General features: G+C 37.9%; 1 protein-coding gene across 2 annotated transcripts in view; it reads right to left on the bottom strand.

Annotated features, from left to right (window-relative positions):
* The window catches only part of NKAIN2 (sodium/potassium transporting ATPase interacting 2), a 533,209-nt gene that overhangs the window by 391,825 nt on the left and 114,842 nt on the right, over positions 1-26,542 (bottom strand). The gene's annotated exons all lie outside the window — the stretch shown is intronic.

Here is a 26,542-nt window from a genome sequence, read left to right as displayed (position 1 = left end):
TCATCTGTGAATTAACACTATATTTTTGTAATTCCAATAGCACTAAAGAAAACAGTTGACAGAAAAAGAGGAAGCACACACAAGGTGTGAATGTAGTTCTGAAACAAACTGCACTTACTGCTCCCATTCAGGACTTTTAATTAATAAATCCTGAGGTGGTTCTTTGGCCTCATGTTCTTGATAGCTGTAAAGTTCATTATTAGGAAAAAAGACAAATAAGACCTCAAGTTATGCATGACTTTTCACAGATGGAGCTCAAATTTCCCTTCCAAGTTACTCCCAAGACTCAATTATGAACAAAATGCTGTGACTGAAGTTTCCATGATCTCTTTCTCAGTGTCCCTTTTTCAAATTGCACATTTGATTCAACGAGTTGAACTGCTAATGTTTGCTCTGTCCTCCTGATGGGTAATGGCAATCTGTGCAGCAGTTTGTTTATTTATTTTTATAAATAAATCCCAGTTTCCACAGAGATAATAAAAAGCTTTTAGAGGGGCTGGGCTACCTCCTTTTTTTCAGAATCTGCTTTAAAAACAAGTTGAAATGGTTTTAGTTTACAATTTCTAAGGAGCTGCAACCTATTATGATTATTCCTCCTGTCTACTACTATTTGCACGTGAAAACACATAAAACTTGGTCTTTTAACCCCAGAAAGGTAAACAATTCATAATTTTCCAACTATATTTTAAATGTCTTGCTTGCATATTTTATCAAATCCAACTTCGCTAGCTGCAATCTTTTCTTAAAACACCCAAACTCACTGACCTGTTTTGAGCACTTATCACTTTGCCTGAATGAAAGTCTTCCAGCTTACACATGAAATACCTCTGGTCAGGTAACTGCTTGTATAATAGTCTTCCCTGTCTTGAACAGGATGCTGTAATTGGTAGAGAGGGTAAGATCTCCAAAATCCATTCCTTCCTCTGAGTAATTTCCAACGATTTTAAAACCAGAGTCAAAATTAAATCAAAACACTGCACAGAGCTTGCCTTGTCTCAGCCCACTTTCTTTCTTACAAAGGCACTGCAAGCTGTCACGTTTTAACCTCTAGCAAAGGTCCTTAAAAAGATTTAAAACCAAAAAAGTCAAAAGGATCCTCGTACACAATGAATCAAGAGCATGGGATGGGTGGAAGGAAAGTGGCACTAAACCCCGTAAGTTAGGATGCCTGCCTTGCATGGAAGAGGGAAGACATTTTATGAGCTCCTGGAGTCACCTAAATTCTACCATGAAGGATCTCCTTCCTCCTGCATGCATAGGAGCAATTGCCTGTCATATTCCCTCCCATATGATCTTTATACTCTTGCCTCCACGTGAAACAATGGCTCTGGGCTTCCACTGATAAATGACTTCCTTCAAGACAGCCAGGGGCTCCCAAAATGTCAGTGAACTTGCGTACAGTACGAGAGACCAGCCACAGTGAGAAGGCTCTGTGTGAAGCCACAAGTCCCATCCTTTCATGGAACAGGAATTGCTGCTTTTACAGAGACAACAGTTATCAAATAATCAATATCACAACAAACAGTGGCTCCTATCTCCTGTGGTGCACTGGTTCCTTTTAAGTCAAAGTTATTAGGAGACAGGAGGCATTGATCCCACAGGAGCTTCAACTTCAAGAGCTGCCTGGAACACTCTTGTCATGATGTGTCACCGCTTATAGAATAGCAAAAACAGTGGCATAGCATCTTCCCCAGTCTGGAAACTGGGTAGATACCACCCAGCACTAAATTACCAGTATTACACACAGTGCAGTCTCAGCAGTTTCTTGATCAAACACTGAACTCTGCTAAAGCCCAGGAAATATTTGTGTTCCAGAAGAATGGCACGTGAATACTGGCAGAATTTAGATGAATACATTCGAAGGTGCCAGACCAGTCTTACAAATGCAAAACAACACTTAAGAACAACATTTTGCCCCATATTGGACAAAGCCACTACCTGCTTTTAGCCTTAGCTCTTTGGATAGCCAATCAAGGGTACAGCAATGCAATCTGAAGACTGCAATACAGAAGAGGAGAGGCATAAAGAGGTTAACTTCAGAAGTTAATATATAAAGAATACAAATCTCCCTCCTCAGGAAAACTAATAACTATCTTAAGAACATATCCAGCCTTGAAATTCAGCAACACAAAGTCTCTGGTATTTCAGCCAGAGAAACAGAAAATCTATTTTAAAATTATTTTTAGAAAATGATTAAGACTTCTGTTTATACAGTCAAAATTTTATCTCGTTCCTTGCATCTTGCACTTCATACTGGTTGATTTAGGTCTTCGTAAAAATAACAGAAAACTTGAGGTAGTGTCAACATGGCAAAAGTATCTAGTCTTTTTCCTCAAGGACAAAATGTGAAAATATGAAGTAATTAACTGATTATTGATGCTAAATGAAAGTGCAGCAGAGTTAAATCTGAAGGAAGTGGGCACTGCATTGCCTCCCCAGTGAAGCATGGAAATGCAGTGCTTTGCTTATTACAAGCACAAGATGTGTCCCAAAACCTCCAGCCTCTCCTTAGGATGGCAGACATGCCAGTGCACAGTCTGATCACAGCAGTGAATGTGGATAAATGGGGATAACAGCTCTTTTTTCCTAAACCAAGTAGCGACAGGGCACACAAACAATTCCAACTCCACTAAAATATTAATGCCAACCTCATTTAAAAACACCAATGTACCCATTAAAATTGAAGGAAGTTTTCAGCAGAAAGAAAGAACTGACAGGGTCTAGCATTTTATTATAGGTATAAAGACATAAAAGGAATAGGAACAAAGAAGTTTCTGCTTTCTTTCAAGGTTTTCATTTAAAAATGAATAAAAATTCTTAGAAAGCTCATAAGATAATGTCCCACTGGTAAAGCTAATATAGTCTCCAGGAATTCAGGGGCAATTCCTCCTAGGCCTCACAGAGATTAAGGTATACAAGATGCAATAGACAATGAAACCTTGTAAGACCTCTAAGGTCAAACACATAAGAGAGAAGCTTCTCCTGAAGTGCTTAAGGTACACTCTTAGGAAGGCGACTTTAGCTGATAGTGTTAAAAATTGCGTTTTTAAAGCAACAGACATTCCCAGCTAGATCTCTATAGAAATAATTCCTTATGGCTGTCTTTAAGTTAGGATGGCAGCACTTGGTCCATAACACACAGAAATCATCAAAAAGCACCATACAGACCATATTTGCTATTGTATGCATGTGTCAACATCAGCAGGATGTTGACTACCCCTTTCAGCACACATACATTTTTCATTGATACCCTCTCCATATCGGTATTGATTTCTCCCGTAGCACTGACAACCATTCACTTACACGTCCACAGAAAATCCAAACTGCAAACCAACACATTTGTGTGGGTTTTTTTCTAAAATCTCTATACGCTTTGTGTGATGTAAAAATAATTAAATTTACACCCATTTAAAGTGCAGACAGAACACTGTGTCTAACTGAGCACCTGCATGCACACACATTTCTCGTTGGCAATCTGAATGTTTGTTAAAAGGTAGCATCGTTACTTTTAGCACTATTGTTACTCTATCATCATACACAGGTCTTATTGATTCAGCACACTGCTTTGCTTATTTAATCTTTGTACTTCAAGCTTCTTAATTCATACGTTTATAAAATTACTTCAAGGTTGCTAAGATATTCCTATTCAGAAGCCATTTGTTTTCCAAGAGATGCATTTCTTCCTATAAGACCCTTGAAAAACTAATTCCACAGCAATGCACAGCCTTACAAATTTTAATCCAAATCATCTACTGCAGTAGATATACTGTACAATTTGTCCTTTGGCATATTTTAAACATAACAATTCTAGGTTTACTTCCTTTCGGCATTTCACAAATTATAGCTCTGAAACATGGGGGAAAAAAAATGAAAAACCCAAAGAAAAAAAAAGAAACAAGAAAGCAAGCTTCCTAAAAAGTGACTCATGGACAGAAAATGTATAGATTTTTCAATTCAGAGCCAGCATAAAAAAAATTCCCCACGGTAATGCGATTGCAAATGCTAATTGCATTCCAGTAAATTGCTTTACATTCATCAAACAACAATCAATGGGAGACATTGCTATCTTCTTTTATTGTAGTGATGCTGTTCTCAGCTATACAGATAAGATAGTGTCAGATAGTTATAATCTTTCCCCTTGCTATTTTTGGGGGCTTAAAATTTCAGAATAAAAATTTACACTGAAATTTAGCAATTCAGCCCAAGAGTCCTTCTTTTTAATTGAAAAATGTGCTAGCATATATCTTGAAGAGATAAAGGAACACTAAGACAAATATTCCAATTCAAATACCTAAACTAATTCAAATCTATAATTAGAAAAGCATAAATTATTCCAGTCTCTAAATTTCAGAGGTACTGCTCATCCAAAGCTCCTTTGAAAATAGTAGCCTTCTATTCTAAACATGCTCTTCTTTGTTTTACTTGAAGAGCAAGGTCAGAAAGTAAGCACATGTGATTTGGAGATAACATTCAGAGCTGCTGACCACGTCAGGTCATTAAGGTTTGTCACAAATTAGCAGTCCTGTGTCTACATGTATGGTGCTCGTGTCTATAACTTTTAAAAATTTGTGTATACGTGTAAACACACATGTACATACACACAGAAATGTATGTATATGCATATAAAATAAAATTGCCAACTCTGTTTTTATTTCTGAATTTTGCCTCGATTTCAAGGGTCTCTGTTGCCATTATTTCATTCCCCAAATTTCAAAATATCTTGTGCTCCATTGTCTCCCAAGACAGAAAAGTGGACATGATTCACCAGAATGGTTACATTTTCAAGTAAGAAAAATATTAACAGTGGGACAGCACAATCCATATAAATCTTGGCTATGTGAATGAGCTTAAAGCAGTAGATGATCATCATATTTTTTTTTTTAAAAGAGGAAATATATAGAGTTAAGAGGAATATAAAATGAGTGCACAAATACTCCCAGCTATTTCTTCATACTTTTACTAAAATAAGTCCCCATAGCTAGTGAGATATTCAGAAAAGATAATAACCAAAAGGAATATCTTTTTAGTACTTGAAGTACAAGTTCTACACAGAGAGCATTGTACAGACAGGGCACATGATGCATGAATAGGAAGACTGGAGAGTGAGTATCTGCAAACACTGAAAAAAATATTACTATGAATGCGTCAGAGTAGTAAACATAGAGGAAAGATTTAATTTGCAGGATTTTCTTTTTTTGCTATTTCTTGGATCTCTTTGCCTCCTGCTATAGTGAGCACTCTACCTTGCAAAATGCTGCTTTGGAGATGCAAGAGCACAGAGATTCTCTTCAGCTGTAATGTCTCCTGAAGTTGAGCTAATGGCTCTACATCATGGAAACCTTCCGTGACTGGTTTTCACCTGCCTTTTTGTCCCCACTCTACTCCTTATACCCTTATACCTCAACAGATTTTGTTGTTTACTGAGACTTGCTTTTATCTATTATTTTTTAATAAAGTGCTTGAATTCTATGTATCCATCTACCCTCAAAATTTGCCACATATCCTCGGGCGAATTTCTGCTGCTTTTCCTTTGGGACCTGCGCAGCCCACTGGGTAGGACAGCTCAGACAAGACTGGGAAGAGAAATTTCTTTCTTCTGTTGGCAGCCAGTCATTCAATCAGCTGAGCAACATGTGAGCTAGTGCCAGATCAGTGTTTCATGAAACCCTTCAATGAAAAGGGGTATTACACGAAGTTTATGTTCCTCAGGAATGAGTCTCAAAATTCAGAGATGCTCTTCCAAATGCTATTTATGCTCATCAGATTAAAACACAGCAGCTCAAGGGACACAACAGCAACAGTAGGTCAAGGAAGCCTACAGAAGGAATATAGGTTGGTGCCTCAAATTCTGAGATGCTTCAGAAGACCAAGGAGTTGTACTGCAGACAGCAGCACTTACAGTTAGGGACCTGTACAGGAGTAGCAAAGAAAGGGTAAAAGAATAAGGAAAGGCAGAGGGAACAAGTAAAGGCAAGACCCCAAAATACAGCTTCTTAAAATTCAGAATTTCATAGGATCACAGAATGGTTTGCATTGAAACAAAACTTTAAAGATCATCTAGTAATTATATTGATCAGAAAAACTGAAAAAAGTTAGTGAGCTGAATTGCACCCAGTAAAGCCAAAGATAAGTTCCAGAGCAAACAAGGGGAAGTCCACAAGGTATAAGATTGAGGCAGTGGGAGACAGAAGCTTCACCTGCCCCTTAAGTAGTCTTGAACTGTTATATTAAATCAGTTTTAGTGGCTAACATCCACTCTGGAAGAGATTTGTTGGTTTTGCCTGCATAAGCAAAATGGTAAGTTAAAAGTCCTGATTTAACAAAACCTTTAGAGAACATTATTAAAATACCACCTTTAAAAACATAGTTTCTTTCTAATGATTTCTTTTAAAACTTGGGTAGTTTTGGATGGTGAAAATTTACTATTTGCACTTATCTATGGTCAGTTTGTGGAAATTGAATGTAGAACTGATAAAAAACTGGCAGTAATGGGCAAATCTTGTAAGACACACTCTCTGTATTAGTTCCTGTAGTAAACAATTTTGTTTCCATATAAATTAATTTTCTTCAGAGTTTATAGTTCAATGTTTTAAAACTGAAGTTTCTGCTGTTGGCTGTCAATTAGATTTCTGCTTTGAATTTCATTACATTTAAAACATTTATAATTTGTTTTCTATCAGCACAGACAGTGATTTCTGTCAGTATACTTCCATACAACTGATGTTTCCAGTAAAATTAGTTATAAAATACAAAATATTCACATTTGTCATCTTATCAGATTTTCAAATTTTATATAAAACAATAAGAAGTCCTTTCCTCACAATGGAAAAGAACATTCCAGCTTTTGGTCCAGAGGCACTACATACTTATAAGATCAATTATGTGTGTTGGCATAAATAAGTTCCAGGTCTAAATGAACTAGCTAAAATGAGAACTAATATAGTAACTTTTAAAGCCCATTCAGTACATGAAATTAGTTACCTCCCCCACTTTTACTGCCTCTAATGGGGACTATGGCTGATAATTTGTTGTATTTAGATTACCTAACATCTAAAAGAAAAAAATAGTAATAATAATACTTCGACACCAATTCTCCAACAGCATTTATAAGACGACCAGCATAAAAAAATTAGTTTTAAAATAAGATGCTGCAAAGCTACAGTCTAATATACCCTCTAATGCACATTTTTCTATAGAAATTTTCATCTTGTCAGCTCAGAATTAGCTGTTTATTAACTACATGTTTGCACCATAAAACTTCACTTTAATTAAGAAAATACCCTGACTTCCCCCAAAAGTCTACTCACTTATTTCTAAATGACTGCTTTTGCACCTCAGTATTCATGTTACTAAAACAAATGCACAATTCCCAAAATATAGGCTGAAAACTATTTTCTGTTCATATCCTCAAAGAAATAGTCTGGAACTCAAAATACTCAAACCAAACAAAAGGATTTGTGTAATATTAGTACTGATCCAAGATTTGAAATTACTGAATGCTGAGCATACTACCCTTTTTCTCTTGCAAAATATTTAAGAGTATTCTGTACTTCAAGCGTACAAATGTTCTCACCGAGGTCAACAGTATTCTAAAAATACCAGTAGTTACAGGTTGCAGTACTTAAACCTCATGGAAAACCCCTGCTGTCCACTGCAGGTCATTCTTTTCCTATTATGACACTACAGGGACCCATCTAGAAAAGCGTGGTGCACTGTTTGAGTTGCAAAGCTCTCTTCCTGCACTCGATATCTAGGCTTAAAACTCCCACAGAATCCACTGCTGCATTTTCCAGAGCATTATTTACATATTTTGTTCTTGTTGATGGGGAGAGAGCAGAACAGTTATTAAAGTATAGTTGCAAAGTAGGCTCTTGTAATGAATATACCACAGAAATTCATTTTCATAGAACTGATTCACTATGTCTCAGCATTGAGATGATCTCCATTTTACACTGCTTTTCCCAAAGGCTTCTACACACCTTCTAGGCAGTACAAAAAGGACCAGTTTCAGAACCACATGGCACAAATGTGTAACATCCCTCTGTTATTCAACAAGAACTCCCTGCTTACCAAGAGCCACGTCTGAGTGGGAGACCATAAGTGCATGTGGACTTAAGAGGGAGAAGGTGTTCTTTCATGTTTATCTTCTCTCTAGAGGTCCTTTATGCAGCTCACAACTCTGCAGGGAGAAATCTCACCAGCACTCCTCATTTACTTTATCAGCAGACACAAATGAACCAGCACAACTAATTTTAAACTGTAGAGCTCCAAGGGTGGTAAAAGGCACTCAGCATCAACCAGCAGTTCAGAGGTATTGTCTGCAGTGAACACAGCTGAATTTGGAAGACTGCACCTGTCTCTGTATTAATTTCTAAGCTTCTTTAGAGATGAAATGTTGCAAATCCAAGTAATTTAAAAATTAGCTTTAACTGCCACAGAGCATGGCCGTGGCCATCCCTCACCATCACCTACATGAAAGGCTGGGACAGAGAAGAATCATTTAAGAAAAGGCCTGGAAAACTGGATAGGCATTGGTAGCCTAGATTCTGGCATATTGCCATTGAAGAGACTACCCCAAAGCAAATACAATAATTAAAACTCCTTTTGGCACAGACCTAAAGGTGGGAAGAAGGAACCAGAGTGTCACAGTGATCACCAGCATGAGCAACACCAGAGCTGTTATCATGCATTTTCATGTTTCAAGGTTGCAATTTGACTACACAGCATGTGCTCACACAGGGGTGCGGGGCTGGCAGACATCTCCCTGCCGCTGCCACCAGCTGCTGCCAGAACAAGGACCCATTCTAAGAAAGCTGCCAAAAGGGCACAGGTTCCTGGCATTTTCTCTCAAAGTGGCATGCACATCTTCAATCTTTTGCACAAGCCCACAACACTATCTAGATATAAACATACTGCATATGCCAAGGCTGATGATTACTTCTGCTATGTCTTTCTTAATGTCTTCTGGGATTTATGTGAAATCCAGGTGGAAAATAGCTGTTCACTTAATCCACCTATGCTCCTTACACATGCAAACTATATACTCCTAATTTTATTCCATATGTTACAGAACTGTGGTAGGTTTACCCCAGCTGGATGCCAGGTGAACACCAAAGCTGCTTATCACTGCCCTCTTCAGCTGGACAAGGGAGAGGAAAGTAAAAAGAAAGGTTCATGGGGCAAGATAAGAACAGGGGAAGATCACTCAGCAGTTACCATCATGGGCAAAACAGACTCAGCTAGGGGAAATTAATTTATTACAAATCAAACCTGAGTAGGAAAATGAAAAATAAAAACTAAATCATAAAACACCTTGCCTCCACCCCTTCTTTCTTCCTAGGCTCAACCTCACTGCTGATTCAGTACCTCCTCCCCACCAGTCATGCAGAGGGATGGGAATGGGGGCTGCAGTCAGTTTATCACATGTTGTCTCTGGTGCTCCTTCCTCCTCAGTGGGAGGACTCCTCACATGCTTCTCTCACTCCAGCACGGGGTCCCTAATAGATGAGCTAGTCCTCCACCAGCTTCTTCAGTGTGAGTCATTTCCACAGGCTGCAGTTTGTCACAAACTGCTCCAGCGTAGGTTCTTCTTGGGGTCACAAGTCCTGCCAGCAAACCTGCTCCAGTGTGGAGTCCTCTCTCCATGGGCCCACAGATCTGACCCATGGACTTCTACTGGGTCACAGTATCTTTGAGCATCCACTTGTTCTGGGGTGGGGTCCTCCATGGGCTGCAGGTGGATCTCTGCTCCCCCATGGACCTCCATGGCTGCAGGGGAACAGGTGACTCACCATGGTTTGCACCACAGCCAGCAGGGCAATCCCTGCTCTGGTGTCTGGAGCACCTCCTCGCCCTCCTTCTTCCCTGACCCTGAAGAACTCTAGCTGTTGCTGAGTCTTGACCAGCAGTGGGTCCACCTTGGAGCTTGGTATTGTCTCTGTCACTCACAGGAGAAGCTTCTGGCAGCTTCTCACAGAATCCAACCCTGTAGCCCTCCCACTACTAAAACCTTGCCACACAACCCCAACACAAGGAAATTTGCCCACTTTTAATTTTGAAGTAATTCTTCCATCTGCTATTAACAAATATTTTCAGTAACCATTCCTACCACTGTGCTCCTTGGTTCATATCTTAATCACAGCCTTGCTAGTACTCACATGTTCTCCCTTCCACACATGTTCATTACACATTGCTTATCTCAGAAAATTGCTCATCTGGTCTTCTATAATTTGATGGCATATAGTTTAAGAACATGTGCTAATTTCTTCCCCCCACCTCCCAATTCCACTGAACAACCCCACTGGCAGTCTCAATACCCTATAAAAAATATTCCAATGTGCCTCCTGGCCACCACTCCCCAGACTATCATTCCCAAAAGCAACACTGAGAGGATTCTCTGATCTACGCAAAACACAGTGACAGTCACAACCCAGGCCCCTAGATAGAAAAAAGCCTCAGTGTAAGAACTAGAATGGATATTGACTTTTCCAGCAGCAAAGCCACAAAGTGTGCAGGGTCAGGGAAAGGCAGACCTCATCTTTCAGGTGGTCCCTGCAGAACAAGGCTGCTGTAAGAGATTGGAATAGTTGGCGCTGCTGACTAAACAGGTCTGTTGTTTTCTGGCCATGCTGAGTGGATGGAGGCCAGAGCTCTTCATACTCCACCTTTAATGAATAGTAAATTTAAAATGATTTATAAATTAATGTGCTTCCTCCCTCCTCCTCTCACACCGTAAATAATTGCAGCTTTCGATTTATCTGTGTGAGAGAAGAATTAAAGCTGGAGAGAGTTTGATGCTAGAGGAAAATAAGCTAAGTGGATGATGATAAAAGCAAAAAGGGGAGAATATAACATCAGCTCTGTTGATTAGCATAAGAAAGGCAAGCCTCTAAAGAATAATTCTTCGTACAGTGAGAGGATGTCATCTGGGGAAGGTGGGTGCTGAGGTGTACAAACACAGCAGTGATGTGCCTGTGCTATGTTTCTCCATCTCCCAGACATGGTTCCCCAGCACCACTGACAGCCCCTCCCTTTGAATGGTGCTGTTGGCTTTCAGACATAGGGCAGCCAGGAAGTTCAGTAGAAGCAGGGGCCTGATAAGGAAACCAGGTGCTGTAAATGAGCTCAGAAACCCCACATCCATGAAGTGCCTGGTGCCTCATCTGCTGCACTCACTCAAGACACCACTGGAACAAGGAGCCAGCATTTAATAATATAATCTACTTTTAGAGAAAGGAGAGCACATAGATTATACTTCTCTCTTTTCAAACTCACTAATTGTCCAACTCAATATGAAAATGAAGCAATATACACCACATTGTATGTATGTGTGCATGCATAAATAAATGCCAAGAAACACATCATTATTCTCTGTGCTAAAATTCTAATTTTTGCAATTATAATTACAATAACCAAGTCAAGCAGAATCTCTTAAAGAAACCCCAAGATTGTTGGTCAATGAGATTAACCTGTATAATGTTACTTCTGAAGTCAAATTTTACAAACAGCTTGTCAATACTTTAATAATAACCAAATTATTATAACATTGCACTGCTTTTAGAGAATGAGTACTAATATAGTCACAGAATGGGTCAGGTTGGAAGGAACCACCACAGTGGGTCATTTGGTCCAATCTCCCTGCCCAGGCAGGGTCATTCTAGAGCTCATTGCACAGGATTGTGTTCAGGCAGTTCTGAATATCTCCAGTTGTGGAGATAGAGACTCCACAACCTCTTAGGGCAGGCTCTTCCAGAGCTGAGTAGGGCGGCAGGATCACCTCCCTCAACCTGCTGGGAATGCTCTTTCAGTGCACCCCAGGATACCATTGACCTTCTTGGCCACAAGGACACACTGCTGGCTCATGGACAGCTTGTTGTCACAGGATCCGCAGGTCCTTCTCACCAGAGTTGCTTTCCAGGAGGTCAGCTCCAGCCTGTACTGGTGCCTGGGATTATTCATCCTAAGGTGCAGGACCCCATATTTGCCTTTACTGAACTTCAAACAGTTCCTCTCTGCTCATCTGTCCAACCTGTCAAGGTCCTCCTGAAGGCCTTCATAGCCCTCTGGGGGACTGGTGACTCCTCCCCGCTTTGTGATAATAGTAATTAAAACAAAAACAAACCTCACAGTTTGAAACCTAATATGCCCTGGTGTTTCCATCTTTGTGATAAAATTATATGAAGGAGAGGGGCTGGCCGGTACATAAGATGTCAATTGAAGGTATAACAGATTTAAATATGTAAAAAGGCTGCATCAATCAGGAGAATTAACTGCTTTCTTAATCCACTGCAGACAAGTAGCAAGGAGGCCTTCAAATGCTGTGAAGGAGTTTTAAGTTGCCTGGATGTATGGTCATACTCATATGTATATAGATACATGTGTGTATGTCCTGCTGACAAACACACTGAAGTACTGTAACAGATTGCCTGGAAATGTTACATGGTCTCTGACATCAGAGGCTTTTAAGATCCTGCAAGTGAGACAGATGAAGATATGATGATTTCCAGGGACAGAATGATTGACTAGATGAGCATCAATCATCCCTTTTTCTATGATTTTACACATCTAAAGAAGACTTTTTCCATTTGTATGGTACATCTTTTCTATTTGCAGTGATGCAACAGACGACAAAGGAAACAACAAAGAATAAAGACCTAGTACAAAGCACAAAGGGATGCAGATATCCCAACACATTTGCAACTCTCTACTCATTGCATCTATCAATGAGCAGAAACAGTTAATGGCATAAAACTTTCGCTTCCATGACAAGGGAAGCCCTAGCTTTCTAGGAGGAGCACAAGTGTGTTAGGAGACAGGCTCTCAGCTAACCTCTGTGCACAAAGAAAAGAAGGGTTGGGAGAAGGGAAAGAAGGAATAGGGAAGAATCAACACAACAGTAATTCATAATATTATCATAAGCAAATGGGAAAGTTAATATGGAAATTACTTAATGTCACTTGGATAATACATGATCAAGTGAGAGGCTGCTGCTTCCAAGCAAGCACATGAATGATTAAAGCCCTAGAAGCACATTCACACAAAAACTCTTTTATACAGCTAACATGAAGAAAAAGTACACGGAGAAAAAATTCTGTGTAAAACCTTTAATTCCCATCTCCAAACTGACAGCATTACTTTAAATGGGAATATAGTTTTTGGTAGTTTAAGGATCACATAATCAATAGGAAGGAAAACAGCGCAAAAATTACCATGACTTTATCACTTGGCTATGACTAGTGATTAATTGAAAAGGGTTCCCAGTAGATTAGCACTAAAACCTGAAATATCTCAGGCAATGCCAAGAGCTTGTCCATGATTCTCTCTTTTTTTTTTTTTTTTGTAAGACTGCTAAATTCCTCACTTTCCTAATAAAAACAGTTTCTTCAGTGTACTATCAGCAGAGACTCTCCACCATGAAAAAAAAACATGCCAGAAGATTTTCTTTTTTCTTTTAGTGGGGTATGAAACTGATATAAAAGAAAAGAAAACAAAAAACCCCAAACAATAAACAAACCACTTTTAAATGAGTGAAAACACACTACGCTAGAGAATCGGAAGGCAATAAACTTTAGCTCCTGTTGCAATTACCACTGCAAACAATACACATAAAACCTGTCTATTCCATGAAACAAAGTACCAAAATGCACCTTGAAACATTATTGCTAAATAGAGCCTTAATAAGAATTTTGTCCAAAGACTTTTTTTTGGTTCAAACAGAATCACTAGAGCTGTTATCATACATTAGACTTAGACTTCTCTGTTTTAATAAAGAGACCCATGGTTTATAACTGTGTGATTCTCTAGCAGAGTAAAGCCTATTAATCAAAATGCTGTTTTGATGGGCTGTGCAAACAAATAGCAGTAAAGTTATGCTTAGTATGGCTATGGTGCATGAAAACCTGCTCCCAGAACAGCTGGAATGAAGAATTATTCATTTACAGTTTCTAATCACATTCAGCATCTAGAATGAAAATCTGATGTTTGTTAATTGCTTTGAGTATGTTATTTCATTTTTCAAAACCCTATAACACCACACTGACATTATTGGCACTGTTTCACATCTGTAGCATTCATTCTTTCAAAATAAAATTTTTATTACCCCTTGCTTTGTACAGGAAAAACCTACCTTAGAAAAAGGATACAAGAATGACTTTAAAATATGCTCAGTAACACGTTTTCATCTTTTCTGAAATGCAAAAAGGCAAACCCTATGGGTAAAATTCGCCCTATTTCTCATGCATAAAACCTAACAGGCAAGAAAAGCAGTGTGAGTCCTCTATGCAGGAAGAGAGGATTAGTCTCTCAGGGCTCCTGCAGATCAACAACATTTAAAATGATTTGGGTGTCAACTCAGGTCTGGATCACCAGATCTCAACAGGGATGTTGCAAGGAGAAATTCATCTCAGATGAGGTCTCAGTTGAAAATGTGAGAAATTACTCTAATTACTTTAAGAGGCGACTAGCAGGAGCCTGAGCCCAGGTGGGAATAGCAGGGGAACTCACTTTTGTTAACCAAGCAGCCAAGTTCAACACCTTCAAAGGAAAAATTTGATTTATATGTTCTTTCAAGAATACAAATGTTATGCATGTACACCAAGCTCTGTTTATTTTAACATCTGTGGACAACTGCTGCAGAAACTAGACCTGATCTCCCTCACAGGAAGTTATGCACTTGTGTTTTCAACTTTAAGTACAGAATTGTTTTGGTTCTGCTCTCCTTGACAGAAATTATTGCAGCGACTATTGGTCATATGCACATCATGATTTCTTTTTAAGTGTACTTTGGATAAATACACTTGCCTTAAATTAATCTGAACAGGGTAATTTTTATACATTGTAGTTCCATTACTCAAGAACTAAGCTCTCCTCTTATTAAAATCATGTTTTGGCCTTTTTTTTCCCTAACACTTTCAAAAATACAGAAGGAAACTTCAAAACAACCTAATTCCTAGGTTAACTGTTAATGTCTAAGAAAAAATTTAAAAGATGTGCAACATGTAGCACCTTCTGACCATTTAAGTAAGGCAGGAAACTGTCACTAGGGACTGATTTTTACAGCACTTTACTTTCTTAATTCCTTGTGACCAACTTCTTTAGACATACTTGTGAATGATCACCAGTAACATGCAGCCTTGGCTACTCCAAAATGTAAAAATGAAGTACAAAAAGTAAGGACACTGCAGAGCTTTTAAGCAGCATTCCTCCTTGCCCTCCTGCTTCTAATGTCCTTAACAAAATACATGTTCCTTTGTCTGTGCATTTATGACCTCTTACTTCCCACTTGTCCGCTAAGCATCGTCATTTTTCCTGTGACTTTTTCTTAGAATGAGCTAACCATTCTGTATCAGCTTGGACTGATTTGGAAATAACCTCTATTGCTTAAATCGTGATGAAATTACAGCTACAAATCTTGTCCCACCATGTCATTTTAACATCTACTACAAAGTTAGCCAGGGCTTGTCTACCTGACAAAAAGTTGTATCAGCAAAGTGTGAATTTCAGGTTCTATACTTACATATGCTCACATATCCTTTTGTGAGCACTTGCACTTTATGATTTTTTATGTGGTTTGAATAGAGATTTAGTATGTAAACCCAGAAGTAGAGGTATGTAGGTGTATAATAATGCTTAATTCCATTACTGACCTGGTTTCTTAAGTCATATACGTAGTACCAGGGTTAGTAAAAGGTTTAAAGTACTTTTTTTTCTTTACAAGTACTCTCTACTTTGGATTTTGTTTCCCAGACATATCAACCTCCATGGAAACACAAAGCACTACAAAACACTACAAAAACATGGCGGATTTTCTTCCATCATGCAATGCCTATCTTGTTACCATCTTACCTGATGCCTGAACTTTTTCCCATCTCCTAAAATTTGTACTTTAAACATATCTACATATTTTTACAAAATGTTAAAAGCTTTTCTCCACTAAGCAAAACATTTTATCTAATTATTGTGTTTTTCACTAGACTTCCTCAGTTTCCTGCCAATATGCTGTGGACCATGGCTCTCCAGTGTCTCTTCACAGTCCACACTTGGGTAAAGCATTTTACAATTACCATCACTAAAAGGGAGATAAGAATCAGATTCCGTGTTCATAGAATAATCTGTTTTGCCAATGAAAGCACTTCTCCAATAGATTACTATCTTCCATTTCTAAGAAACAAACTGGAAAAGAAAGAAAGTCACTGAAGATGGTTGTACTTCCATTTTTTTCTTAATATACCATGTGTTGTGGGGTATGATATTATCTGAAACAGATCTGAATATTATTCATATCAAAATTATGCTCTTTTTTGCATTTTTAATATTAAAAGACTCTCCCGACAATTCACAGTTCATCACACATTGAATACCACATCTAATCTTCTAGCTTAGAAATGTATTCATCATGCAACAGTGGACAGATATTGCTTAAGGATTGTTCATAACACATTTTTAAGGTATCCTTTGCAGCAACTAATCAAAAATATAAAAGGACCAAACTAAAATAAAAACAGCAGGCACATCCATACATCCATTTTTTAACATTTGATCTGTTTTTCCTACAGAAATTCTTGCTGTAGCATCCACAGAAAATTTCTACTTCATTTTAAAGACAAATGATCAATACGTGGTCATAACCCTCTGGAAGTGGAGAACACTCTCCCTAAACAAAGCACTTTTTTGGGCTTGGTTCCTTAAACTTATCCCAATCTAGCAAACAACTTAAGCTTGTTAATAAAGTTAAGTACCCAAGTGCAAGTGATGATGATCCTGATGCAAGTGATTTCGTACCTAAAACATGAGGTGAGGGAACTGCTAGGTGTATAAAGCAGCATCCGTAAGTGCCTTAGTGGACTGTGTCCGGGCAGCTTATCTCCTGCACAGCTTGAAGGGTCTGCATCCTGTTTGAAAACCTTCCTTTTACACATTTACTTGCTGAAGATTATCAGCTGTATTATTCAATTATGAAATATTTGAAGCACTTGGGGGAAAAAAGCAAACAAAAAACCATAGCATAATATTACCTGGAGACACCAAACTATTCCTGTTTATCAGAGTTTGCCTCCTTTTGGAAAGCATGTGACACATATTAAAATTCTCTGCAAAGCCTTTACCATAATAATCTTGCAGAAACAATCATCAATTCCTCAAACTAATGCATCTCCCCTCAGAGATCCCTTACACAAATACTGTGCTTTTACATATTGTCTCTAGGCAGCAGTGAAGCACTTCTGCCCTATTAATCACTATTTGTTTAAATTATTTTGAATTTAAAAAACCAAACAAACAACCAAATCACGCTAAATATTCTTTTCTTTGTGGCAGCGTATATCTAGTACTCACAATTTTACATCTCAACAGTAGATGCATGCAAGTTTAGTCAGACTCTGGAGTAGTGGATATAAAACACCATTTTAAAATCATGAGTAAAATCATGTCACCAAGTTCCATAAACCCTTTAATATCTTGGCGACCATAGTCAGTTCAGAGTAACTCAAGAAAAAATTCCTGTCTTGGTGGCCCATGGTCTGAAGTGAACTATAAATACTAAGATAATCAAATTGTTAAACAATCAAATTTGTCTTTAAAGAGGCTGACCATATGAAATATATTGATCTTCTAGAAATGTCTTTTAGCCAAATTCTTATTTCACCAGGTTATATTCTGAGCCTTTATAAAAGGTAGTCCATACTCCAGGAAAGTATAAATTCATGTATCTTCTGCAGCCTTCAGTAAAGCTCTTCAGAGTTATTCCAGATAACAACTGGGTCTTAAAATCCTTTTCCTTTGAACAAGATTTTTAACAAGATTTATCTAATTCAGCCATAGTCTTTTATATGAGCAAAAGAGTCCCATCAACATTTACTTTCTAGGTTTCATTTTATGAGAACTCACATGTTATATAAAATTTATACAAGCAAATTCAGTAAATTACATCCCCGCATTTGACACTGAAATGCTCGGACTCGAGTACTTGGAACCTCCAAACCTATTCCTTGAAAATACATCTTTCCACAGCAGTCTTAGTGAGCTTAATAGCCTTTTGTCAGTCTAGAGTATTCATGTACTTTGTGTTACCAGCAACCTTTACCCAGGCAGATATTACAAAAACAACAGCAATAGTTAAAATCCTCTGTGGTACATTACCTACATTGCAATGTATGGGAGACAGCACAGTGAAGTGGTACGTACACATCAACATCATCAAACAATTCCAGCCCTACTGAAATAAGTGTGATCCTACTGGAAAGGATTTTATATGGATTTTTCCTTTTAAAGGAACTGTGCTGAAATTCAGACTGAATGAACTACATTGGGGTCCAGGACTGTTATAGCAGCTTTATGTTGCTCAGAGAAAAAGGCATAGTGACAGTAGTTACCAATCCATTAGTAAATTATAGAAGTTAAAACCACAGCCATACAACCAGACAAGAGAAAAAAAAGCCAAAAATGCAAGGTAGTGCAGGAGAACTTTTCATAAATCAGATGTTCAATAACATATTCGTGACTAATACATGTTCTGTGCTGTAGAGCGTTGTTTTTTTCCATTTGGTTGGTTTCTTTTACTTTCTTTTTTTTGCTTGTAGTTTTTTTTTTAAATGTATATCATTAAAAAAGCATTAAATTGAATGGAGCTGTGCCAGTTTATACTAGCTGAGTATATGTGGCTGCCCAATATCAAGAAAGAAATAACAGAAGAGCACCAGATCAGACATTCCTTCCTTCAAGATGCACCAATTCCAACAGGTGAGGCCAGGACCAGTTAGACACATGATCTCTTAGTGAACCTGAGCTCATTTCTGAATTATTATCAGGCTGATGATGGCTTGTGGTGCAAAGAACAATCCTGATCAGCATAGCCAATGCTGAATGCATCCATTTTTAAGAAAGATGAATCTACATGTTTTTCCAGGTTATACATGTGCCTCTCTACTTTCTATCTTCCCATTTACCCAGAAAATACAAACTTCTCTCTATGACATATTTGTGGGTGAGCTCAGAGCAGCTCAACAAAAAATACTATTTAAAATGCTGACTGCGTGTTAGATATTGTATATACAACTATAATTGGGAACACATTGATTCATCTGCATAAAATGTCATCTACCAATTGTTTAACTTAGGGCAGCTAGAAATTGATTTGATTATAGAGAAATACATAGAAAGACATTTTCTTCTTGGCTTTATTTCTTTCTCATCTTGTTTTCCTCTTGCCACAAAAAATTTGAAGCCTGTTAACCCTTTCCTTCACAAAAGATTCCTCTCCCTTTTAAAAAGCAAGCAGGTTCTTCCCCAGTGGAATTTTACTGTATTTCAGAACGGCTAATGGCAATAATACAGTACTTAAGCCATTCACAGAACATTATTTGTAGTCAGCCAGCCAGGTTCCCAAGATCTAAAGATGACTCCTTTTCTAGCTTTTCTAGCACTAAGAATTTCCTCAGACACAGTCTCAGAAGGATGACTGTAGTGTTCTGAGTCATCTTCATTGTTCAAGGCTTTTAGGCGCGAACAAATTGGCACCTTGGAGCTGATTTCCTCAGTTGTTTTGTGTGTGAGTGTGTACGCTTGTGTGGTGGTAGACAAATCAGTGTTTCTGTCTGGTTGGCTTCTTAGGTCTTTTTGATGTGCCATCTGTGTCCTGATAAACTGAACTCACATGTTTTAGACACAGAAATAGCACACAAACCTGTTCAAGGAGATGAATAACACGCAGATTCAAGTGCTTCTTAATGATACAAATGGAAATGCTGTAGACAAGAGTAAAGCCTCATAACAGAGCAATGTTCTGAAAATAAACCCAAAACCAAACAACACACCAACAAAAACAACACAATTACCACATCAGTGGCCAAAAGGAGTATACAGCTTGGTCATCATGTGGTAAAGCCAATCCCACAGTCTTTGAAAATCCCTGTGCAAAAACAGTGGAAAACCATCTAAGAGAGGGAAATATAGCTAGGACAAAATAAAGTACTATAATGTCGTGAGAAGCCACTCCAGCTTCAAGTACCAGCTCCATGCATTTTTGAGGAATCTCTACATTTAATGTAAACATACTATATCCTGAAATGACTCACTACTGCATATTTTGACTGAAATACCTTATTTTTTTTGCCAAGAAAAGGTTTTTTATGGACTATAAGTTATGAACATAACAGATGATACAGACTTTAGATTGGATGGTATGATTTTATAGCACACTATGTTGTTATGTTCTGGCACTTCAAAAGGATTGATTTTTTTTTTTTCCAAGTCTCCTGTTTAGCTGGAGGGCATGCAGATATATTTTGCTAGCAAAAGGGTTAATAGATTCAACCTTTTGAGAAATGTATTCTTCACATGCATATAATACGATGGATAGTTAACTGCATGCACATTGGTAAACAGAGGTGAAAAACAAATTAATTGGAAGGTATAGAGTTTATTGTTTGTTCTCTGTTTGATAGATGGATCTCATTATTTTCATTGGACAGAAAAAGCCGTAACAGTTTCCAGAGAAAAGAGAAGTGGCAGCTCCAGGAAACTGCTTACAGATGGACACCCAGCAGGCTAAAAATATTACTTCTGTCCACCTCATCAATAAACTGCCTCCATGCAGAATGGCAATTATTCTTTTCCTGCTCATGTTGCCCTTTGTGAAGCGTGAGGACTATTATTGATAACAGGGTATGGAGTACAAAATATATACAGTAACTCAAACTCATTTACTATGGTAAATCCATATTGGGTAGCAATGATGCCTTTTATGCCATTATTTAAAGTGGCAGTGTGCACTTATCAATGTCCAAAAGGATTAAGTTGATTCTGTATTTTGCTACTGGCCTATTAATGATTAATGATACACAGTTATTATTTGCCTGTGTTAGACACAGCACATTCTGAGCTGAAAGAAAAAGAATTCTGTATTATGTCTTTTAATGGATTAAAATTTTGCAAGCAGCAGGATTTTCTGATCTTTCTTTCACCCCAACACACACAGAGGGACAGATCCTAACTGTACATAACCTGGAGAAGACAGGTACCCTCAGATAAAGGCAACAGAACTAAAGTGTGCTTTTCTGGGGTGTCAGATTGTTGTCACCGAGCCCTGACCGTGGGGTGGAACAAGTCTCATGCAATGCAAAAAGCCACGAGATCCTGGGAGCAAAAGCTGTCTGAGAGAATGACCACATATATTTTCTGTATGGATTGCTGACATGCACAAATGGCTTATTATACATTTACAGTCTACCTTTTCACCCAAATACATTTTCTGAATGCACAACAAACTGAGCTTACTCCATAATATGAAGTATGATCAGTGTTCCTTATAGGAATCCATATGGATCTGCTGACTACCCAGCTGAACTTCATGTGAGAGAGGCTATGCAAAGTTTTCAATATTTAAATGTCAATTTCTATCTAGCACATGAACTGTAAGCTGAGAAATACTAAAGGCATGTTGCTTAAATATACCATACCCATGCAAAGGGAAATAATTAAGGTCCAGAAATATTGTAAGAGCTTCAGTGAGCCTGAGGATAGGAGATTTCTGACCATAAATTTGGTTAGATGGACACTTGATCTTATTCATCCTAGAAGATCTTTTCCTTTTTCAGCAAGCGAGCTATGTGACAGGAAATGTTAATTTGATCCATAACAAAACCATTGCTTCATGAAGTCCAAGGTGAACTGCCCTTCTGAAATGAAGAAAGTTAAGATAATTAGAAAAATTGGAAATTAATTCAATGCAGAGCTTAAAGCAGGTATAGAGGGCTGCATCCAGAAACCACTAAAGTCTGTGGAAATACTGAATGAAGTACAGTCATGTATCAGCTTGCTGTTTCAGAGAATTTCCCTACAGGCACAGAGTTACACCTATGTTGCTGATGTTGCTATTACTATTGACATCTATCCCTTACAAAGATTCTTTCACCTGTGGTGTTTACAGAAATTTGCAAGTGGAATGAAATATTCTGTATTTCAGTTTTTAAAAAAATGTATGAAATTACCTCTTTCTATTTCTGATCTCAGTGCCCTGTTGCTTTGTCAGGGGTCACACTCAGTCAGGGGTCCTACACCTCCACTAGATGAGTCATATTTAACTTTGTTTATCTGTGTTAATACCTAAGAAGCCCACCTCAGCAGCTGTTTTGTATATGCACACAAACCTCCTTTACCACACTCATTGTGTAGAATAAAAAAATCTTTGGTTGTTCATTGTCACCCGAATACCACAAATGTACAGAGCCCAAAGACTGATGGCAGCTATGCTTGTGGAACAGTCAAGGTGATACCACTAAAGAGTGATCTGCTTGGAAAATGAGGACAGAATAGCATATACTTGTTAATACATCTAATATTCTCTACTTAATGACCTGGAAGTCATTGCTTAATTTCCATTTCATCCAGTAGTTTCAATGTATTAGTAGAAAGTAAAACCTGAAGTTTCACTACATATACATGCCAAAATAAAGTCTCTATGCTTTAGAACTTTCATAAAACTAACCAGCATCGTGTCTTCTGAACACAATTCAAATATGACCAAAAAAAAAAGACCTTTTAACACCTTTGACAGAAAACACTTCTTCTGTGTTGTCCTCTTGATGACTAACATTTAAGATTCCTTCTTAAAAATAATCTCACATACTCAGAAGAGGTATGTCTCAAAAAGAGACACTGCATGCTCTCTTTTCCTAGACCCAAACAGAAATTACAATTGCACAAACATATTAATCGCTGCCATTGTCCCAAATTTCTAAGAATTAGTAAATTCACAAATGCATGGCCAGTACTACGGAATCATTAAAAATATATTTAAAAGCTCAACCCCTACCAAAACTATTAAAGTGTGCGCATTTCCCAGCTATTTACCAGAACCTGTTTTGGACTCAGAGCTCTGCAGGACCTGGAAAGTAAGGCTACTGGTTCACTTATTAAAATTTTATAGTTAGTCTTCATTCAGAAGTATTTTTACTGCCCAGAATGACATTCAATCTACAGTGAAGTGATATGTCTAATTTGTATTGAAGAATGATAAGATACTAATTTCTAGTAAAAAACCCCTCAAAATGATAATTTTAGAGGGTTTTAGATTTGTTTGTTTGTGGTTTTGGTGTGGTGTTTTTTGTTTGTCTTTGTTTCATTTTTAAGGACACAAAGGCTGCCTAATAGGCATCATCTATTTTCCTTTACTGTTGTCTGGGCTATCATCAAACCAATAAGCAAAATGTGGATAATATCAGTAAAATCTACGGTTACTGGAAAATTTACTAGCTTTGTATAATATCTAGAAGAAAAAATTTAAATCTCTCTCTTTTAGAGCTACTGTTACATCACTACGTCAGTCTTGTAGTAATTCACATGACCATGGTTCAGTGTTGGATTATTTTACCAAAGTACTTTTTCATCAAGATTTCACAGTCTTGCTCTAGTAGGAGAAAAACATGAGTAGATTTTTACGGGTTTGTTCCCTCCATAAATGAAGCACCTCACACTGCTTTAAACTGAATATTTCTCGTGTCCATTCACTAAATGCTCTGCTAGTTTTTATGACGCTACTTGTCTCACAAGTAAAATCAGGCTACTGGTCTTAGCATTCTTACTGTTCTCCACATATGGTTATCTCCTTTATGACCTAGATGAATTACTTTTGCTCCCTATCTTCCATGTGTTAATGAACATCTTTGTTTAATTTTATTCACAGTCATGGCACCTTCTATTATTCATCCAAGCCTAGAAAGGCAAGTTATTTACCTATAAGCAGAGACTTTTCCCAGCAAGTTTACAGGCACACATATAAATTAGAGTTATTATTTTGACCATGCAATAAAGTTTCCTTAGAGTTCTCTAAACACTTTTAGAATTATACTGTAATGAAAATCTATTAATCTTATGGTGCTTTACACACTACAAAAGTAGCATTTCTAATGTAACTAACAGATCAGGGCAGGAAGGTGTGGAGAATTAGCCTTTCACCATATCTAAATAAGATAGATAATGAATGACCGGCCAAAATGTGCTTTAAAAAAAGTTATTTCCTTGTATTTATGCAATGATTCTTTGGTTTATCTGTGTCCTGGTTCTGGCCAGGACAGGGTTCATTTCTGCAGCAGCCAGGAGGGTGCATGGCTTGGACGTTATTTTATCCCACCTCACATCATTGTCAGGTGTGGAGAGAAGCAGTTCCCTCTGGCTGAGTGGGCCTGGCAGAGGGAGCCATCTGCCAGTACTGCCAGTTGTTGGAGGAATTAGCAATAATATTGTTCCATATTCCTTGTGTGTATCTAGATATCTATAGAAAGGAGAGCCCTCGCTGGCTAAATGTTGTCTTCTATTGCATTTGCAATGAGATAAACAGAACACAGGCACACACTGGGTTTTCATGACAATGCCTGTAGAGGGATTCCTTGTGGAATACAGGATACCCCAGGAGAGCTTGGGCATCCCAGGGATGTTGCAGAAGTACCCCTGATGGGGCCTCAGGCTGAAAACAGGCTTGCAAGGCACCTGCTAGCTGGCAGCCTTGAACACCCTTGGGAAAAGGTATACACTGGTCAGCTCCCCCGCTGCTTAGAGGCTTTCTCATGGGAAAGGGGCGTGAACTTTGGGAAAAGTATAACTTGGTGTACCGAATAATAAGACGGGAGCACGATGCTCAAATCGTAAAATCGTATCGGTGTTCGTGTTGTGACTCTGGCTGGATTCCCCTGCTCCAGGGACCCACCCCCGCTACAATGTCAACATGTTTTACATACTATTTACATATTGGGTGGGGAGAAACAGGCAAAAAAAGGAAAGTAATTTGTGTAGCAACCCTGATCTTGGTTTAGTTATTTTGAAAGTTGTATTGTATCAATTCTGAGTTCTTAAAAGTGAATTAAATGCAATATAAGAAGAGTAAGCTGAAACACTATAATCACTACCACCATAAAAGAACCACTTAGCCTCATTTTTAAGCCTCTGAATGAGACAAAAGTTACTAGATTACCATGCCTATTTTCTGTCAGTAAAGAATTACACTTTTGTGCTTGAGGTTTGCAGTAGTTGAGACAAGAACAAACATGTATGATAACAAAAAGTAGAAACTGATTCATTTCATCCAAACAGACACAACCCAAAGTATGAATGTCATTGCCAGTATTATTTAATCTTTCTGAAAGATGGCAATAAGCCATTAGCACTGTAGTATATTTCCATGAGCCCATATCACTCTGCTACCAACCACCACCATGAACCAGGCCTGGCTTTCTGTTGAACAGAGAAAGCCCATGGGCCAGTGCCTTGCCATTTCATGTGTGTCCATGGAATACAACCCTAGGCCCTAAAAGAGTATTTTCATTTTGTATGGCATGGCAAATCAAGTATGCTAATTTTTTACTCCGCTTTGTCATTTTTTTGTTAATTACAGATATAAGAAGCTTCCTGAAAGGGCGTCTATAGAGGAAAAGGGAGATTAGGAGGAGAACTATATCCTACAGAGGTATTCTCAGATACCCTAAGACTGTCCGTCTCAGATGCTAAAGAGCTTGGCTGTATGCACTAGAGCCATATTGAAGGCCAACTGAAGCTTTTCTAAAGACAGCAGAATGTAACTATGAGTGTCACCCCCTAGGGGAAAAAGCAAACAAATAAACAAACTAAAACCCCTTCAGCTATGTGAATTTAAAAGCAAGTACAATTGCCCAGTAGGATACATCCTCAGTTTATGATAGTTGCTGAGCTCTCTCAGAACTTCAAAGAGAAAATTAAAAAAAAAAAAAATATTCACACAGCACCAGGAAATGCCACTTTAGTCAAAAGTAAAAATCCTTATTTTCACTGGAAGTCAAACATTTTTCATAAAGTCTTGAACAAATACACAACAGTATTTTCTATATAAGAAAGTGAGAAAAAACCAAAGTGGAAAAGAATCAGCAGATTTTGTTACAGGCCACAGTCCAAAAACTTCCTACTATTGGCCAAGATATATATTGCAGCTAAGGAACTCTAAAAGTTTGACAGGAGCAAGGAACATGTCACATTCATAGATGTCTGAATTGAAAACTACCAGAACACAATTTTATTCACTTACGTATCCCTTAACATAGTAAAACAAATGATGGAAAAGATCCTGATCCCTTTAACCCTCCAAATTAGTCCCAGGAAGAGAAGCAGTCATTCAGTGGGTGCCAAGGATCAAACAGTATATGGACTGCAAACTGGGATGTCTTCTGACTGCCCAAAAGTAGCTGTAAGAATAGCAGTGTCACATGTTATTAATATGATGCAATATGTAATTTGAAAGGATTATAAAATGAAGAAACAGCTTCCTCAACTACCCATATTAATGATAAATGACTATTTTGCCATAATGCCACTTCCCTGCATAAAACTGAAATAAGTGAACATTGTCACTTTGATAATTAGTCATAAGAAAAAGATATTAAACATGCCAAGCTTGAATATTTTACTATGCTAGGCAGACAAAAATTAATTACTGATGATGATATCAATACATAATTATTAAGTTTAATCTATAAATATGGAAATTATAACTCATAAAACTGGTAAAATTCCTATTTCTCTGTTT

The sequence above is a fragment of the Corvus moneduloides genome, chromosome 3, assembly GCF_009650955.1.
Source record: "Corvus moneduloides isolate bCorMon1 chromosome 3, bCorMon1.pri, whole genome shotgun sequence".
Taxonomy (NCBI): Eukaryota; Metazoa; Chordata; class Aves; order Passeriformes; family Corvidae; genus Corvus; species Corvus moneduloides.
This window is presented reverse-complemented; position numbering and strand designations above follow the sequence as displayed.